This window comes from Canis lupus, chromosome 30 (genome assembly GCF_011100685.1).
Source record: "Canis lupus familiaris isolate Mischka breed German Shepherd chromosome 30, alternate assembly UU_Cfam_GSD_1.0, whole genome shotgun sequence".
Classification (NCBI taxonomy): domain Eukaryota; kingdom Metazoa; phylum Chordata; class Mammalia; order Carnivora; family Canidae; genus Canis; species Canis lupus.
The window spans coordinates 36,789,511-36,807,629 of record NC_049251.1 but is presented as its reverse complement, the minus strand read 5'-3'; the positions used below and the strand labels follow the sequence as shown (position 1 = coordinate 36,807,629).

The following is an 18,119-nucleotide window of genomic DNA, read 5'->3' as shown; positions in this document are numbered from 1 at the left end:
GATCTAAGGTGTGTGTAAAGCGTTTGCTCGTGGCAAGTGCTCAGGATTGGTTGCTTTTTCTCTTTCCATCTCTTCTTTTTATGGCTGAGGAAGCAGTGCTAAGAAGAGGTTAAACAGTTTTCCCAAGATCAAACAGCCGGTGGTTCATGAACAGAGGCCAAGCCCTTTGACTGCAATTCTAGGGCTCTTTGCGCCTGGCCATCCCACTTGGAAGAACTTCCTCCCTCTCTGCCCTTTAGGGTTTGTAGGCACCCTATCCTTTTACTGACTCCTGGTTGCTTTGCAGTGCAAACTCTTCGGCTCCCTTTCTCCACACTGGGCTGGGCCTTCTGCTGGTCGCTGTGCAACCGCCTCCGGCTGTCTTCTGTGCTTCATATGCTCGTTGCAAGTTCAGGACAAATGTCCTAAACTCAGCTGTGTGCGTCGACTGTGAAATCTGGTTCTCCTAGAGGAGACGGGGCAGCTGTGGTGGCATGTGGGCAGATGGGCTCCTGGTCCCCTGGCTTCTGGTGCTGAGTGTAACGTGCCACCGGCTGCCTTCTGGATTTTGATTACTGCTCCCCTGGCACTGCTGCTTCCGCAACATTCCTCTAACAAACTCTGATTTAAACAGCCCTACACTCAGCCTTTCACATACCCTTGTAACACGTGGAACTGGTGCAGCCCGTGGGGAGCCCCCGAAATGAATCGCTGCCAAAGGAATTGGTGCTTTTAAAGAGGTCATTCTTTCATGCCTCTACAGAAATACATGCAAGCCTTAAAAACTATCTTTATTTAAGTCATTCGAAATGCATGGTCACAGGGTTGCATCAGAGTGAAAACTAAATGTGTAGGCAAGCAGATTGACAGTACAGTAGCCTACGTGACCCACGTATTTACACAGAACACATAATAAGTAAAAAAAAAAAAAAAGAAGAAGAACACATAATAAGAAAGCTACTCGGCACTCATTTCCTTTGTCTTAAATTCAGGTAGGACAATTGGAATATCACCCAACCCAGAGAAAATTACAGCACCATAGATCTGAGAATCCTCAAGAGATCATCTTGTCACCCTACCTCTCTATCTATAAGCACAGGAAATGTCCAAATTAATCAGAATTAAGAGTTGATGCTCCCTTATTGAAGATTTTTATTCTGCTATGAAGCTTATTTACATATCTAAAGTTGTTTTCTTACCATCGAACAAACAACCTCTTGGGAATTCCCACGAATAAGAACGATCATGTTTATTTTCCCTCCCGGGACAGGAACTAGGTATGTGTTCTTAGAAAACTTGTCAAGATGCGGTGCCTAGGTGGCTCCGTTGGTAAGCGTCTGTCTTTGGCTCAGGTCATGATCTCAGGGTCCTGGGATCGGGCCCTGTGTCGGGCTCCCTGCTCAGTGGGGAGTCTGCTTCTCCCTCTCCCACTACTTGTTCTCTCTCTCTCTCTCTCAAATAAATAAAATATTTTTTCTTTTTCTTTTTTTTATAAATTTATTTTTTATTGGTGTTCAATTTGCCAACATATAGAATAACACTCAGTGCTAATAAATAAAATCTTAAAAAACACACACACACAAAAGAAAACTTGACAAGAGACTCTATGTCACATGTCCTGGGGTCCATGGGGCCAACTCTATTTCCCCCAGGCTTGCCTCCCCTTGTCCCTAAGAATCCTCAGCTGTTTGGCCATCACAGCCCAGCTGGTGCAAGGCGGATTGTCTACTTGATGCCTCTTGCCCTGGGACCACTGGAGGTTTCCAGATATCTTAGTTTCTTTCCCAGGAGGGCAGAACAAAAATAAATTTAGGTGTTGGCAAGATTCTGCGCTCTTCTGGGCCCCCTTTGGAACTGAGGTTCTCATGGTCCATTGCAAACCAGCTTTACTCTTACACTCTATTCATTCCCTGCCCATCTCCTCCCTTCCTCCCCTCCCCTCCCCCTGCCCCAGACACACGGCCCCAGGACATTGGCCCATTCTTCAGGGGGTGAGAGAAGAGACGGGGAAGGACAAGCTACATCATGAGTGATGGAGATGCTCCTCTTGATTCTGCACATTCAGTCCTGCATGCCCCTCCCTTTGCCCCCTTCCATTCCTCCTGCTGGTCCTTCCTCACACTGAGCAAATCAAGAAAATCAAAGCAAAGCAGAGCCGGCAAAGTAAAACTGCAGATCACATGTGGGAGCCTGTAGAATGCGAGGAGCCTTTTCTGCACCCTGCCTGACCATCCACTTGGACGCTTGGCATGCTCTTAAATTCCTTTACACAGTTGCCAGAATTCATTTGAAAGGGTAACTGGAGTTTGTCTCCCTTCCCCTGGATTCCCATCTGTCCAGAAAGAAAAAAAACCTATTGTGGAGTAACGAAATACCAATATTCCCCCAAATGGTTTTAAAATATACTTATAAAAACATTGTAAGAAAGAGAGAAAAACAAGTATGCACTACAACTAGCTTCGCTGTTATGTAAGCTGATTATAGAAAAAGAAATCTAATTTTATTCTTTCTGTGAGAAGAAAAGGAAAACAAATAGGTGATATGCAGCCTAAAGAGTCGGAGTCTACACCACCACTGGGCAGCCCCGTCCTCACCAGGAGCTATCCACCTCTAACTGACAGAGACATTCTCCCTCTAAGGTCCCTCGCAGAGCCTCAGCAGCCCCAAGACTCAAATATCCACTCTCTGTGGACCCTGCCACTGGCTCAGTGCTGATTTGGGACACACATGCTTCCTCCTAAGTCTGTAAGTCTAGGGAGAGCCCCATTGACATCCTAGGATTTATCTTCTGTTTCTCTTTCTTAGAGTGCCTCCTCTTCCTGGTCAGAGCCTGGGATTTTGTCAGCTTCGGCCTGGCCCAGCCTAGGCGCTGAGCCTATTACCTGAATTGTTGGCCTTGCCCCTCAGTGGGTTCCTGTGTATTAACCATTATCCATCATGTTTCAAGCAAGAGACGAGCACAGCTGATCTTTGGTGGTGAGGACTGGTTGCCAGCTGAGTGAAGAATGCAAGGTCAGAACAGACGTGTCTTCTCAGCTGGGCTCTGTTGAGACTCCAGTACTTCCAACTGAACTGTGAGTGATCCTAACCCTGCACTTAGTTTCCCCCAAAGGGAGAACTGAATTGGGCATGTATTAGTGTGTCAGGGCTGTCATAACAAAATACCATAGAAACAACAGAAACTTATTTCCTCGCAGTTCTGAAGGTTGGAAGTCCAAGATCAAGGTGTCATCAGGTTTCATTCCTCCCGAAACCTGTCTCCTTGGCTTGTGGACAGCCACCTCTCATGTGGTCTCTCCTCTTTGCACACATGCTCCTGGTGAGTCTCTCTGTGTGCATCCAGATCTTCTTCTTGTAAGAACACCAGTCAGATTGGATTAGGGCCCACTCGGACAACCTCATTTTAACCTAATTGCCTCTTTAATGGCTCTATCTCCAAAACAATCACATCCTGAGGAAGTAAGGGTTAAGGCTTCGATATAGGAATTTGAAGAAGACACAGTTCCACCCATAACGGCCAATACAAAGTGCTCTCACTGGGCAGATTTCTTGCCAGGCCATCTCAGAGGCCGTTGGCATGACCGGTTCATGGGTGGTTGCCTTTAGCTTGGCATCAGCGCCCGGTAAAGCCAGTTATGGTGAGGGCACTGAGTCGGTTTCACTCAAAACATGTCATAAGCAATAGCCACAGACACAGGGGAGAACCGGTTTGGGCCACTTTCCTTAAAAGGTAACTTCAGGTGTGGCAGGTGTTCTTGGATGCCTGTAGCGCAGGCTAAGAATCCCCGAGGCTGCCAGCTGCCCAACGTCTATCAGGTGCTCCCACCCCTCACCCCCCAGCTGCCCAGGTCTCAGCCTCTAGGATCTGAAACCAGCGCTGTGTCCTCACCTCGGCCCTCTCCAGCCTTGAACCAGTTCTACATCTCTGTCTCACCTGGTCTGACTCTTCTAAACACACGTGTGCCCTGGAAAAAAGAAAAAAAAGCAGCTCTCTCGGGTTTGTTAGCCACCCCTAGACTCACCTTCCATTAAAGCTTCTTCATACACCATTTCCTCCTCTTGGCTTCTGATTTCAGTTCAGCTCCCTTATTACTGCTTTCAGATCTCCACCCCTTAGCTCAGGAGTCCCATGACCTGCTTTCCAGGTCACACTTGACTTGGCCCTCAGTACCTCTCCATCTGTCTACTCCCCCGACGCAGCCCCTTCCCGATTAGTCTAGAACCTGGACACAAATCTGTACACAACTCCTTGAGCACGAAGGTGAGGAACCTGATTAGCATGGTGAGATTTTAGCTTCTGGTGAATGCAGTAGTGAAACTGCTGACACAGCTGGAAGACTTACAACCTTACACACTTTGACAGTTCTCAAGGTGGCCAAGAGGATGGCTGTAATAGGATTCTCTGGAGAAACAGACCAAATATCTATCTATCTATCTACATCTAAAATGAGAAATTGGCTCACATGATTATGGAGGCTGCAAAGTCCCGTGATCTGCTATTTGCAAGCTGGAGACCCAGGAGGGTAACTTAGTCCATGTCCAAAGGCCTGAGAACCAACCAGGGGAGCTGTGGTGTAAATTCTAATCCGAGCACAGGAGAAGAGATGAGATATTCAGGCTCAAAGCGTGAGGCCAGGGGCACCTGGGTGGTTAAGTGTCTGCCTTTGGCTCAGGTTATAATCCCAGGGTCCTGGGATCAAGTCCCGAATCAAGCTCCCCGCAGGGAGCCCACTTCTCCCTCTGCCTGTGTCTCTGCCTCTCTCTCTGGGTCTCTCATGAATAAACAAATAAGATCTTAAAAAAAAAAAAAAAAAGAGTGAGGCTAAATAAAAGGGACAAATTCTTCCTTCCTCTCTGCCTTTTGTTCTTTGCAGGCCCTCAATGCTTTGAATGATGCCATTCACATTAGGGACGGCAATTTACTGAGTCTGTTGGTTCAAATGCTGACTTCATCTGGAAACGCTCACTGACACACTCAGAAATGTTTAATCTGGGCATCCCATGGTCAGCCAAGTTGACACATAAAATTAACCATTCCAGTAGCCTTTCTGGGTTTCCACCTGCCCAGGAAGGGTAAAAAATAGGTCATCCTCATGTGCCGTTAGACCTTAGGCACAGATCATTTCTGTGGCAATCTGCTCCTTTGGGCGTGGTGAGAGGTGGTTAGGCCCACGCTGGGAAGGGGGAGATGGAGAGACAAATGAGCCTCTTTCCAGAAGCACCCAGCCACTGGTCAGGTGGCGAGGGTACACCTAGGTTAAGAAGCTTGAACCAGAAAGACCTAGACAGTGACTACGGTAACCTGTACCTGGGCAGGCAGCTGCCTTCTCCCCCAGGAAACTCTTGGCCTACTTCCCCCCAGGGCTCAGATGATCCAAGAGAACACAGACTGACCCCTGGAAGCAGAAAGCCAAGAGGCTTCCCCCTTCTTCCTCTTCACCCCAGTTCAGCCCTGGCCTGCCTTCTGGCCTGGACTCCGCTCTTCCTGAGGGTCCTGGTGCTGTTTGAAAAGACAGAGCAAGCAAGCTGAGGCCCCACCTGTTAACCAGGCCTGAAGGAGCATTTGCTGAGAGCCCATACCTGTTCTCATTCATCCATTTGCCGAGGGGCCCAGAGCTGCCAACCTGACTCTTTAAGGGGAGCAGCCAGGTCTACAGAGCTATGTTCACTCATGGAGGCAGGACAAGGCAATCGTCAGAGAAACATGGCTCTATGGGTTCCACTGCCCAGCAGAAGGCATTTCATTTGCCCTTCAGGACCTGGAGGTAGGGAGGGTGGGTATTTAGGCTGGGGAAACCTCACGATGGGTTCCTGGCTCTCCTCTCAGGAGATGTGGACGATGCTGTCAGGGTGACCCAAATCCTGGAGTGGTCTCTTTGAAATGGAAAAGCTGCCATCACTCTATTATATCCGTCTGAAGAGGTACAGTTTCACCTGGTCTTCAGTCTAAGGTGTTCAAGAATTCCTTTTAACTCATTTTGTTTGAATTGTGCTTTTGTCGGCCAGGTATCTTCGCTTCTGGAGAAATGCCCCTCCCTCACGCTATATGATTCAGGGGAACGCCACAGATCCTGGGGCCCTGTCCCTTGCATCACAGTCCCCACTCAGGCCCTTTCTCCCGGGTATTTGTGTCTGGAGCTAGAACACAAGAGAGTCAGATGGGAAATGGAACCAAGCTTTCCCAAAATACCATCTCACAGGAGGGAGGCAGCAGTGACCTTGTGTTATCGATGATCAAACAGACTCAGAAAATTAAGTACCTTCTCCAAGGTCCCACACTAATAAAGGGCAGAGCTGGGCTCCAAACCCAGGTCTTTGTGACCCGGAAGCCCATGACTGTTCTGCTCATCAAAATAGCCTTCATCTACAAAAAGTACTTTTGCCACTTTATGCCATGGAGAAATTAGGGGGGAAATGGCTCCAGCGCCTGCCCACTTCATTCAGGGAGTTAGCTGCAGAAGCATATATGAGATTCGGTTCTTTCTCATTTATATGCATGGTATCATGATGTCTCATCTCCCCACCTTGCTGTAATTCCCCGCAGTAGCTCCTTATTGTGCTTCTCACACATCCTACTATTAGCCGATGAAGGGTCTTCGGTCTTTCTGGATGCACACTAGTCTCCGATTTCAGATCTGCCCTCATCTTCACCTCCATTAGACAGGCACTGTCCTGTGCATGTCCTCAATTTTCCTGATTCTTTCTTTCTCAACCAATTACTGTGCCCCCGGCAGTCCCCCCACACCACCCCCACTGCCTATAGAAGCAGGCTGGAAGCCAGAGTGTCCTGGTAAATACTGAATTTGTTGTTGCGTTTTGTCATTAGACATGACGCTTTAACCAAATAAAGCAAGTCTGCTGAGGGCACTGGAAGCTCTTCAGAGATGGTTTATTTTCATAGGCCCAGCGAGCTGCTTTCTTCCTGATGAATCAGCACCGCCGCTCTGCTCTCGATGCTCCAGCAGTAACGAGGCACAAAGACTGTCAAGCTTCAGCCCATAAATGACTCTAAATGCACCTATTATTCCACTGTTTTTCCAGCTGATTCTCCTGAGCTCAGTACCCTGTTCTATGCGGTTGTAGGCATCCGTGTATCCTGCTGAAGGCTCGCGGGCTATGAAAGAGCTGATTGCTTGGGGGTGCTGCGTGCTTAGGGAAAACCGAACCAAACCAAACCAAACCATTCTTATTGGAGAACCATATTCTCTTCGTAATCCTCAAAGGGAAGACTTAAATACAGGGTCAGCCTCCTCTAAGTAGCCCAGAAGCACATGTCAGGCTGTTTCTGTGAAGATAAACTCCAGAAGAAAAGACCTGCTTGACATACCTCTTGATGGGCCTGAAAAACCCTTTGGGTGCTGCGGGGCGCCTACCTGGGTGCTCACAGAAGCACTGGAAGGAAGGGGCGTGCAACTCTCCTTAGCTTGAGTGCGATCACTTCCTCTTTAGGGCCCAAGGGTCATGATCAGGTGTGCTGGTTGGGGTAACTCTTGCTGCCACTTCCCAGCCTCTGCTGCCGACTCCACCAACTTACAGCCCCCCCACCCCTTCTTAAGTGCCCCTCTTTCTAGGCGCTGGGGGAGGGAGGAGACACAAGAAATGGCCAGATAAATCCCTTTCAAGGGCTTCTCAATACCAGTAATATAAGCAGATTGTATCACTGGTGGCTGGACCCTGAAGAGAATTTCAATTCTCACAGAAGCAGACGGAAATAGGCTTTTAAAATCCTTCCTCGCCGGATTCTAACCTGCTCGGGAGCTGGCTGCCCACTTTTGCTGGTCTCCTAGCAACCGAGCCCCTTCCTCGCAGGCAAGGCTGCTGTCCCCGGCCGGGCTGGGGGCCCCGGCCTCTCCAGGCTCCCCACGCGCAGGGCCGGGATGTCACCGAGGGAACGGGTGTGAGCACTTGGAGAAATTGCTAAATGGTCTGTAAATTCACAGTGAGGACGACGATCTAAATGGAGCCACCTTTCACACATTTTTCAGGGGATCTTGGGATTTAAATTCATCCTTCTGCTTCCTTCCAATAATAGCTTGCATGGGTGGAATGCTTTGTATTTTACAAAACACTGTTGCATCCATTACCTCATGCAATTCCCCACCAGAGCCTTGAGAGACCTCTATAGTGGGAAAAAGACAGGGAAATTTTATGAGTTCTCTTTGAGATGCTTTTAAAGAACCCAAGAAGAAACTCCAGGTCATTGACGGAGTATGGTTTAAAAAAAAAAAAAAAAGTGGGGTAAATTCCAAACACCAGTCTTTTGTATTACTACTACTACTACTACTACTACTACTACTACTACTACTATTACTATCAGTCAGTTAGGGTTCTGGCCAGCTAACCTTTGCCCTTGATCCTGGGAGTTAGAGTGGAGGCCAGAAAAGATGATGGGTTTTCTTTCTCCTTCCTGCTCTATCATCCTTGTCCCTTCTCTAACAGCCACTATTGGGATTAGGATTGATGCATTTCTCTTTGTTTCTAACAACCTCATTCTGAGTTTTACCCATACATTCTTCCCTTCCGGTCAAAAGAGGAAAAGCAGAATGGAGAAATTATTATTAGTATGCTATCTTAGTCTGCTCAGGCTTCCATAACAAAATGCCACAGACTAGGTAGTTTAATCGATGGAATTTATCGCTCACTGCTCTGGAGTCCGGGAAGTCCCAGATCCAGGTCTGGCTGGATCGGGTTCTGGTGAGGCCTTTCTTCTGACTGCAGCCACCTTCTCACTGTGTCCTCACAGGAGTGAGGGGGAGCTCTGGTGTCTCTTCATCTTCGTCTAAGGGCATCAGTTCTACCAGATTAAGGCTCCATCCTCCTTGCCTCACTTAATAAAAGATCCCATCTCCAGCAAGGTCACAAAAAGTGTTCGCGCTTTAACATATGGACTGAGAGGTGGAGGGGCACAATTCGGTTCATAGCAAGCTCCTTCGTTCTCCTGCAGGATGGAGGGAAGAGAAGTAAAGTCTTCTCACTTAGAAACCCTGCACAGTCCCTATTAGCTGGAGAGAGAGACCAGTCTTTAAGCTGTGAGTCAGGAAATGTGGCCCAGTGATAAAAATCTGTTTGTGTTTCCCTCTCTCATTTGTGGATTGGAATCCTTTGAAAGAAGTTACTGATACTCTGTGGTTTATAGCATCTTTGTCATTTTAATGGTGTTCAAACAATGAGCATGATTGTTCTAAAAGACTCTGCTAGTAAAGATGGGGCCCCAAAAATGCCATTGAAGAAGTTGCTTCTGCCTTCTATTGCAGCACAGTTACTAGCAGCCTGTGCTCCTGGGGAGAGATGCAGCAGCTGGAGACTTCAGAGTGACACCCCACCCCTCGTTTTCACCACCATAGAGGGCAGCAGCTGCAGCCAAGGCGGTAGATACCCAAGCATCCCAGCAGCCAGGAAGCCCAGACACAGGGTCTTCCAGGACACGTACACTCCCTCACTCTTGTCCTGGCTTTGATGTCATCTTCTGGCCATGCCCTGGTCGTCAGGCTGAGGGGAGAGATGAGATCTCAGTTTTGTAGCAATAACAGCTTCCCATGCTATGACGCAGGACTCTGGATAAACATAGGCAGCTACACAAAACCCTAACTTCTCAGGCTCATGATCTTGAAAAGAGGAGATACAAAATACTTATGAATAAACCTAAATGAGAAGGTGAAAGACCTGTACTCTGAAAACTAGGAAACACTGATGAAAGAAATTGAAGATGACACAAACAACTGGAAAGATATTCCATGTTCATGGATTGGGAAAACGAATATTGTTAAAAAGTTCATATTTCAAGGGGTGCCTGGGTGGCTCAGTTGGTTTAAGCGTTTGCCTTCAGCTCAGGTCATGATCCTCAAGTCCTTGGATGGAGCCCCTCATGTTGTTGGACTCCCTGCTCAGTGGGGAGTCTGCTTCCCCCTCTGTCCCTCCCCCTCCCCCTGCTTGTGTGCACACATTCTCTCTCAAATAAATAGTCCATACTTTCCAAAGCAACCTACAGATTTCATGCAATCCCTATCAAAATACCAACAGCATTCTTCACAGACCTAAAACCAACAATCCTAGCATTTGTATGGAACCACAAAAGATCCCAAATAGTCAAAACAATCTTGAAAAAGAAGAGCAAAACTGGAGGCAGCACAATTCCAGACTTCAGGTTATATTATAAAGCTGTGTAATCAAAACAGTAAGGCACTTGGCAATGATGCAGATGGAGCTAGAGAGTACTATGCTATGCAAAATAAGGCAGTCAGCAAAAGATAAATACCACATGATTTCACTCATATGTGGAATTTAAGAAACAAATGAGCAAAGAGAAAAAAAGAAGGAGGGGCAAACCAAGAAATAGACTCTTAACTCTAGAGAACAAACTGATGGCCACCGGAAGAGAGGAGAGTGGGGAGGGGGTTAAACGGGTGAAGGGGATGAAGGATGGCATGAGCACTGGGTGACACACAGAACTGTTGAATCACCATATTATACACCTATAATACACCAATATGACACCGCATGTTAACTATACTAGAATTAAACATTTTTTAAAGATTTTATTTATTTATTCATGAGACATACAGAGAGCAGCAGAGACACAGGCAGAGGGAGAAGCAGGCTCCCTGAAGGGAATCCGATGCAGGACTCGATCCCAGGACCCCAGGATCATGACCTGAGTCAAAAGCAGACGCTCAACCACTGAGCCACCCAGGAGCCCTAGAATTAAAATTCTTAAAAAGAAAGAAAAGGGGAAATACAAACATAAACATTTTAAAATAAGCTTTTAATCTTGGAATAATTTTCGATTTACAGGAAGGTTGCAAAGACAGTGCAGGGAATTCTGTGTCCTCCTGGCTGGCTGCAGTGCTCCATGCTGCTATCTCACGTTACTAAGATATACTTGTCAAATTCACGAACTGGTACTTTGCTATTAGCCAAATTCTTACTTTATGCAGATTTTGCCAGGTTTTCCACTACTATCCTTTTTCTGTTCCAAGAGCCAATTTTGGAACCACACTGCACTTAACTGCCATCCCCTTAGGGTCTTCTAATCTGTTACAATTCCTTAGCCTTTTCCTGTCTTTCATGCCTTTGATGTTTTTGAAAAATAGTGGTTAGGTATTCTGTAGGATGTCCCTCAATTTGTATTTGTCTGATATACTTTTCATGATTAGATTGGGGTTATGGAGAGTTGTTTTGTTTGGTTCGGTTTTTGTTTTGGAAAGAATGAGGTCATGAGCCCTTCTCATCATCCTGTAGGCACATGACATCACTGATGATGTGAACTTTGATCATGTGGTTAAGGTGGTGCATCCCAGGTTTCTTCACTGGGAAGTTACTGTGTTTCCCTTCTCATGCGCTTTTCTGTGGAAGTAAGTCATCAAGTCCAACTCATTCTGGGTGGTGGGGGATGAGAGAGGAGAGTATCTACATATATTATTTGGAAAGACTTATCTCTTCTCCCCTATTTATTTATGAAACATGCATTTAAAAAATCACAATCCACAATCTGTAAATTCAATGTTTTTGGTCTGAAACTAAGTCAAGTACTCTCAGACAAGAATACCAAGGGAGAATGAAGACATCAAGTACTCATCTAAATAAAACATTAGAAAATAATAGCATTTTGAAATTTATAATGGGGACTTTTAAAAAAAATGTGTTAAAATGCCCTGTATCAAGAGAAGAACAGGTTCTTTCACTGCTTTGTAATATGTCCTCATTATTAGAAAGGATATTGAACCCCAAGACACCATTGTAACAGACCTTGCTGAGGACTGGAGATTGCTTTTGAATTAAGGCTGCAGAGGGGAAGTTTCTGGGCAAAAATGGTATTTCATGTGGATTTAGAATTAGAACACTAATTCTCAGAGTCAAACAGAAAAGGAAAGGTACAAGATCCTACACAAAACAGACTGCCGAATCCCCAGAAGGTACTGCAGGCCAGATATAACCCCTCTCCTATCTGGAAATATAGAGAAAAAAATGAAGTTGTTTGATACCACAAGCATCCTGGAAGTTCTCTTAAAGAAAAGGTGCCTCTTACCAGCTTGGGTTGGAAGAAAACACTCAGCTGGATTTGCAGAAACGAGTTGTTCTTTGGAAAAGTCCAACAAGGCAAAGAACCAAGCAATGGGAAATCAGAGGCTTCCCAAATCAGAGCAGAATCAGTGGGGAGGTTAAGACCAGCATTCATTCTAAAACCAGGGCAAAAACAGCAACAACCAGAAAAAACAAAACAAACAAAAAAAAAACCTACATTTTTTTCAATGTTTATTTGTAATTTAAAAATAAAAACAATTTATTGCAAAAAATAAATGTAGTCAAAGGGTACAGATTGAGAAAGAACTCTCCTTGTTTCAAATCTCTGGGCCCATTTTTGAAAAGCGACCTCTATTAATGGTTTCTTATGTTTCCAGAGATGCCCACTGCAGCATCATTTGTAATAGCAAAAAAAGCTAGAGGTTAGCGAAATGCCCATTGGTAGTGCACTAGTAAAATAAATGATGGTTCATTCATACAATGGGAGGCTATGTAGACATCACAAAGAATGAATTCACCTTACAAGGGTTTGTATGGGAAGGTCTGCAGAATATATTATTAAGTGAGAAAAAGCAAGGTATGTAGAGCATGACTTATCTTCCTGATTTAGGTCACAAGAGCTTCATTCAAAAATAATTGCCACAATATCATGGCTAGGGTTGGTCTTATTAGAAAATGCCTAGAGAGAAGTCACAGACTTGGCAACAGTGTGTTGGAGGATACTATCCCTACTAAAGTGATATTACTACTACGTTGTCCAGAATCTCAAATGTCGCTAGAAATTTTGCCCTTGACATTAACAGGGCACGTCCCACTATACCTCGTGGCACCCTGGGGTACCCTGTTATGAATGCTGTGCTTTAGTGCTACTGAAACACTTTTTGTTGTTGCTGTGGGTCACATTTTAATAGCTCTGAAATCAGGATGTGTCAGCCAGGTGGCAGTTGGCGAGGGGGCCGTCATTGCCTGCACACACACACACCAAAATTTGGTCAGGGACTTGGAAAAAAATCCAGGAGATGTTAGTGAAGAACTCTTTAAAAAAAAAAAATGTTGCAACAGCAGAGATGAGACAGAGAAAGAGAGAGAGAGGAGGGTGTGTGTGTGTGTGTGTGTGTGTGTGTGTGTGTAAGGAAGGAAGCAGCCTTCAACTCTAATTCAAAAAAATGATTTAGAAGAGGCAGATGTTAAATGTGAAAAAGGTTTTGGTAAATATTTATTTATTTATTTAAGAGAGAGAGAGAGGGAGAGAGAGGAGGGAGAGCATGCGGGGCGGGGCAGGGGGCAGAGGGAGAGGGAGAGAGAGAGAGAGAGAGAATCTCCAGCAGGCTCCCTGCTGAGGGGGGGCTCGATCCCAGGACCCCGAGGTCATGACCTGAGCCAGAACAGTTGGATGCTTTACAAACTGAGCCACCTAGGCGCCCTTAAATGTCAAAAAGTTTTAAGACTATTATAACCAATTTGTTTTGCTCAGGTTTTTTCCTTTTCTTGATGTACACACAAGAGTAATGCAGGATAAAAACCTGTGTCTAAATAAGTTTAAAGAGTTCTTTCAATAAATATAAAAAATTCAAGTGAAAATAGCAAGAGATCAGAGTTTAATAGGCAACCCTCATTATTTGTTAGCAGAACATGAAACAATGGTGTGATTGGGGAGTGTTTTTCCCTCTTCAGAAATTTTTAAATTTTAGGATATCTACCTTTCTTTGTGGTTCCTACCTTTAGTGACAAACATCAAATAGAACGTTTCCATTTATTCTTTAGATATCTTTATGGTTCAAGTTTTTAGGTTCTTTTTTTTTAAAGATTTATTTATTCATGATAGACAGAGAGAGAGAGAGAGAGAGAGGCAGAGACACAGGCAGAGGGAGAAGCAGGCTCCATGCCTGGAGCCCGACGTGGGACCCGATCCCGGGACCCCAGGATCGCGCCCTGGGCCAAAGGCAGACCTCAAACCGCTGAGCTACCCAGGGATCCCCAAGTTTTTAGGTTCTTAATTTGTAATCTCTCATGAATTTACTTTGATATAAACAAGTACAATGTGGGTCTGGTCTTTTTTTTTTTTCTTCCCCCAAAATGACCAGTAAGATGTCTCAACAAAATTTGTTGAATGTTATCTGATTTCCGTGAATTTGAATTCTATTCCATTTACCTGTCTTTTTGCCACAACCAGATTATTTTAACTTCTATGACTCTGAAAAATGTTTGGTATCTCCTAAAGTAAGTTTGTCTCATCAGGAGGAAAGCATAAATCTCCACTAGACAAGTTTTCCCATGACCTCTATGTAAAATGTGTTGTTGTTGTTGTTTTTTTCACAGAAATTAAATATATAAATTTGTTTACATCTTTTGTCAAGGAGATTGTTTCTATCAATTTATTTTATGTTTTCTGCTTTTTGTGTCATCTAGGTATTTCCTTTGTTTTCTATATTTTATTCTATATTCTATGCTGTATTAAAAGTAGTAGAAATGTTTAATTTGCTTAAATTCCCTGTGGTAATATAGAATCCAGAAATTCTATTTTTAATTATTCTACTAATGTCTTTAGGCTTAGAAAATTAATCCTTAAATCTTTTTTTTTTCTTTATTAGTAGCAAGAACATAAACCTTTTCACAAACCTCGTGGCTGGTTGTTTTTTGTTTATTGTTTTTTGTTTTTCTGTTTAGTCACCAATGAGTGAAGCAAATAGATTCAGTCTCAGGGGTTGCCAACAGGCAAGATATCTTTCCTTGTTTATGAGTTTACTTTGCTTTTTCAGCTCAAAACCCATAGATTGGGCTAATAGAAGAGCCTGTACCAGACATCTGTTGGTGTATTTCTGCTGGACCCAAAGATATACTTCAATCAACCTGCAACCCATTCCAACAGAGAGTCAGGTGCAGCTGGTGGCTTTTCTTTAAACCACGTTGGACTTGAAGACCACACACCTCCTCCAGTCTTCCTATCTTTCCACTCCCGCTCACAAGGTAGAGGTGGCTATGTCTAGGATGCGGTACTTCTCAGCTTGCTCCTACCACTTCCTGTTCTATTGCATACTGGGGGTGACAGTCCCCCAGGAACTGTGGGGAACAATGCTGACAAAGCTGTAGGGGGCCAAGCCCAGCTCATTCAGTACCTGACTCCAGCACAGTTAGGAAATGGCTATTTGTTTGTCTAGATTGTCTGATCGGCTCCTGAATTATGTATAGATAATAAAGGAAGACTCTAAATAATTCCTTCCTTCTCTAGGGCCATCTGCCCTGTTTGCCTTCAGAGGATGGAGCATGCAGGAGGCAAATCAAATCATACGCTTCTTAATCCTTCTTTTTGTCTGCCCCACTGCAGGCCTACAACATTGCCTTATTTATAGTTTCTAATGCTGGTTGCTCGTTTTGTATTTTGCTCATGGCATTTTTATGGGGAGGCAGGAGGAACTGTATCAGAGACAGCATTCTGCTGCCATGCAAACCCAGAAACCATCTATATATTTTTCCCAAAGTACATGATGTAACTAGAAACCTACCCCATTCAGGAAATGCAAACTTTGCAGTTCTTGTGGGAATATTATATCACCATCTTTGCATTCACTTAAGGTATTTCACATAAAAGGCAGAGTCGCAATCTAAGATACTTTCTACTTTACATGTATTAATGCAACAGTCGTAGGTTAATATTTCATTAGGCCTGAATTATGTATTTACAGATGTGCATAGTAATGGTGGGCATCCTAGGGTTGCAGTGGTTGGGGCGGTGGACAAACCCACCCATTTCAAAATGGTTCGTCCTGGCCCTAATGATGTCTCATTTTAAGAAAGTGTAGTACTGCATTGGCACTTTCTCCTAACGGGACATCAGGAACTTTATTTTCTTTAAGGAGTCTCGGCATAGTGCCTGCAAATATGAAAAAAGAGATTTTGATGCTGAGATACTGAGGCCACAAAGAGAAAAAAAAGAAGAAAATAAAATTTTAATTATTTTCTTAACACCCCTCCCCATTATTGTTTCTTTGCTATGAAGTGCGGTAGCCCCACGCTTTGTTGTCTCAGTATTTGCTTTTATAACTCTGCCTCTACGGACGAGGCGAGCCTGGGTAAGTCCTGCAGCTGAGTTTCATAAACTGTAGGACAAGGCCGGAATACCTGGGCAAAAGGAAATGGGTGGCAGGTGACAGCAGGTGTATCTGAAACCCTGAGCTGAGGGTTTCAGTGAACCACTGGGTCTTGAGGGTGGAGGGGGAGAAACAAACATTTATTAATCTCTGTTAATAGACTCTGACATCAGAAGTCTGCGATCCAGATGCTGCCGGACTCAGCGCCAGGGCACCACGAAGGAGGCATCACGCTCCCATCCAGCCACCTCATTTTAAGAAGGATGCTGCATGGAGGGAATGAATTGCATCTGGGGAAAGAGTATCCAGGTGGCAGAAATTAAAAAGAAAGAAAACACACCCACGCCACAAATTGGAGAACAGATTGAGGAAGAGACGGAGTATTTTAGATTTGGAATATTTTAAGTGGCACTAGGAAGGAAAGATGCTCCAATCTGCCTCGGTCGCTTCAGGGGGCAGGATCAGCGGTAACTCCTGAAATCTCAGGGAGACAAACCTGACTCAATGGAAGACAGTATTTTCTCACAACAGGGGCTGTTTAGCTGTGGGAGAGAAGGCCGACTGCGTCTAGTTCTTAGAGTTTATGTGTTGTCAGGGACTCTGGAGAAACAGGTCAGGATTCCTATTTGGAGGGAATAGATAATTACACGATCTCTAATGCGTAACTATGATTTCTATTCCACTTCCTAACTCTGTGATTTCTATCCGACTTTCTTTTTCTAGGACAAAATTTTACAACCGAAACATTAGGATATTCAAATTCATCTAATACTTTTATGCACAATCAGACCATGCTGCCGTAGAAACGTGTGTGGTGGAGCATCTGACTCACAAGGAGCTCTCAAAGGCCTATTCCTAGTTCCAGAATTTCAGAGCAAAACTTTTGTGACCCCATCTTTTGACAGTTAAAAAAAATGCTTGTTTTTTTCAACGTCAACTGTAATTTCAAAATACCTCTTGATTTAGGTTAGTTTATTACTAAGAACTCCTCTCTCCCCACCCTCCCTATTTGCTAGTAAGGCTTAGCCATGAGGAGGCTAGGTTAAGGAGAATTACGTGGAGAAACAGGAAGAAGGTGCCAAACCTCTCCTGGCCCAGGTTACTGAGACAGGAGTCCTGCACAGACAGGAAGGGGGAGGAAAAGAAACCCCTCCTCCTCTGGCGTAGGAAGCTGGAAGGAAGGGAGAGAAAAAGCAAGGGAAATAGAGAATGTGCCCAGAAATCTTCATGGAGGCCTCAGCTCAGAGTGGTGAGGAGTGTCAGATGGGTCACAGGGAATACTGGGCGGGTGGGGGGTGGGCAGATGTTGGGTTGGGGCTCCGGGAGAAGCTCACCTCAAAGGCTGCTCTGCCCCAGCCTGTGGGGGTCACATCAGAGGACACTGACTGGGCAGCATGATTTGCAAGGGAGAACTGGAGTTTGGTTTTCCTAAACAATTGCTGGTTTCGGTGTGCCATGGGTAGGACCTAGGAATCCCCACTCCTCTGAGTGGGAGCATATTTGGAACATCACTGAGTTGAGAGCTGGTGGGTCTGCAGTGGGGCCTGCGATGGTGAGGGGCGAAGAGTCAGATTGCCCGGGGGTTGGGTAAAAAAATGAAGCAGAACCTCAGCCAGGTCTCAGACAGGCTCCTGCAAAGGGCAAGGAGCCAGTCAGCCAGCAGGACCACCGTGGCTTTGTCAGGCTGATGATTCTATCAAAGACCGTGGCAGAGGAGGCTCACAGATCAGAGAGAAGTCAGAAGGAGGCATCGCTACCACGGAGGCCAGCCAGGACGTGGAGGGCCATATAGACACCTAGATCTGGACCTAGGACCTTCTTTCCGGCTGCCAACATCACCGAGCCATACCCCTTCCTCGTAAGTCTACGTGCCATCCTGTAGAGAGGTGAGGACAGCTAGAAATCTGGGCAGCAGAGCAGGTTTTAAAGAAATTGAGCATTTTCTTAAAGGCACTGTTTAACTGATTGTACCAACACGCCAGATTTAGTCCAAAGATTGGACGAAAATGTAGGAGTTTTTTCTGGCTTCCC

The 18,119-nt window shown here is 45.1% G+C and overlaps 1 long non-coding RNA gene across 1 annotated transcript; it reads left to right on the top strand.

Annotated features, from left to right (window-relative positions):
• Positions 1–7,783: 7,783 nt before the first annotated feature.
• Positions 7,784–17,346, top strand: LOC111093401. The gene is made up of 3 exons (XR_005381387.1): positions 7,784–7,903; positions 14,760–14,967; positions 16,249–17,346. It is a non-coding gene; the product is annotated as an uncharacterized LOC111093401 (long non-coding RNA).
• The last annotated feature ends 773 nt before the right edge of the window (positions 17,347–18,119 follow it).